Here is a 2,057-nt window from a genome sequence, read left to right as displayed (position 1 = left end):
GTCTCTGTGTCTGGGGATGAGGGGACCACAAGGGAAAGAGGCCCCCTCAGCATCCCTGTCCAACTCTGCCCAGCGCCTCCCCACAGCCAGAGCCTGCTCCCATCCCTCCCCCCAATGCCCCCCAGGTAGCGCTCCTCCCCCTCCTCCTGCTGGCCCCCAGCCAGCACTCCTGCCACTGCCCCCATCACCCCCCCACATCCCTGCCCCACTCTTTCCAGTGACCCCCCACAGCCAGAACCTGCCAAGGCTCCCATCCCTCCCCCCACTGCCCCCCAGGTAGTGCTCCTGCCCCTCCCCCTGCTGCCCCCCAGCCAGCTCTTCCCCAGCCAGTACTACTGCCCCTGTCCCATCAACCCCCTGCATCCCCACTCCACTCCACCCAGTGCCCCACAGCCAGCACTCCCCCCTGCTCCACAGCCACTTCTTCCGCCCCTATCTATCCCCTGCATCCCCGCTCTGCCCAGGGCCCCCCCAGCCAGCACTCCCCATACTCCCCCCCAATCAGTGCTCCCATCCGCCCCCCCAGCCAGTGCTTCTGACCCTGCATTCATGCCCTGCTCTGCCCAGCTCCACCCCCCACTGCCCCCTAGGCAGTGTTTCCACCCCAGCTGCCAGGAGGGGCGCGTGCGGATGAGCCAATTACTGTCCCCATGTCCTGTCCCATTCCCCTCTGCAGTGGAGCTCAGCTCCAATACTGCTCAGGATCCTTCCCAGGCCAATGTACACCTACCTCGCCCCCCTGCTCTGCCACTGCCTGGCCCCACTGACCACATCTCACTGCTCTGCCCTGCCAGGCCCCCTCCCTGGGGACAGAGATGGGCCCAGCAGCTTCCTGCAGCCCACCCAAGGACACATCACCTGGCGTGACCCAGCTGCAAGCAGAGACCCCTTTGCAGTCCTTAGACATTGGCCATAGGCACAATCCTGACCCACAGCCCTGCTAGTGCCCCACACTCCTGACTCGTATCCCCCTGCCAACCCAGCCCTGTGATGCCGCCTCACTCCCAACCCGCAGCCCCCTGCCAACCCAGCCCTGAGCTCCCCACCCAGCCCTGCAATGCCCTTCACTCCTGTCCCACAGCCTCCTGCTAGTCCAGCCCTGGACTCCCCTCACCCAAGATCTGCTGAGGCCCCTCACTCCTGACTAATAGCCCACTGCTCGCCCAGCCCTGGGCTCCACACCCAGCCCCCCTGGTGCCCCTCACTCCTGACCCACACCCCTGCTCTCCCAGCCTTGGACTACCCCCCAAGATCTGCCAGGGCCCCTCACTCCTGACCCACAGCCCTGGGCTACCCCCAGAAGATCTGCCTGGGCCCTTCACTTCTGACTCACAGACCACTGCTCGCCCAGCCCTGGGCTCCCCACCCAACCCTGCGGTGCCCTTTGCTGCTGACCCACAGCCTCCTGCTAGCCCAGCCCTGGGCTTCCCCCCTCTTCGTGGCTCGAGATGGCTGGAGCCTGCAGCTGGAATCCCACCCATCTGCTTCTGTAACCGGCACTTCCTTGGCCAAGGCTGCCTTCAGCTGTCGAGAGTGTGCTGCGTTGGCCAGGCGGCACCTGCAGGGGGCAGCACAGCATGATCCTCAGGGTGCTGGGGAAATATTGTACAGGGCTGAGTGCAGGGGTAGTGCTGGGGGCAGTATGGGGCGGAGCAGTGCAGTGTTGGGGGTAGTATGGGGCAGTGCTTAGGGGCAGTGCAGTGTTGGGGGCAGTATGGGGCGGGGCAGTGCAGTGTTGGGGGTAGTATGGGGCAGTGCTTAGGGGCAGTGCAGTGTTGGGGGTAGTATGGGGCAGGGCAGTGCAGTGTTGGGGGTAGTATGGGGCAGTGCTTAGGGGCAGTGCAGTGTTGGGGGTAGTATGGGGCGGGGCAGTGCAGTGTTGGGGGTAGTATGGGGCAGTGCTTAGGGGCAGTGCAGTGTTGGGGGTAGTATGGGGCGGGGCAGTGCAGTGTTGGGGGTAGTATGGGGCAGGGCAGTGCAGTGTTGGGGGTAGTATGGGGCAGTGCTTAGGGGCAGTATGGTGAAGTGTTGGGGCAGTGGTGACAGTGACCCAGATT

This window comes from Caretta caretta, chromosome 24, assembly GCF_965140235.1.
Source record: "Caretta caretta isolate rCarCar2 chromosome 24, rCarCar1.hap1, whole genome shotgun sequence".
Classification (NCBI taxonomy): Eukaryota; Metazoa; Chordata; order Testudines; family Cheloniidae; genus Caretta; species Caretta caretta.
The sequence above is the reverse complement of the archived record's forward strand: the minus strand, read 5'-3'. Positions refer to the sequence as shown.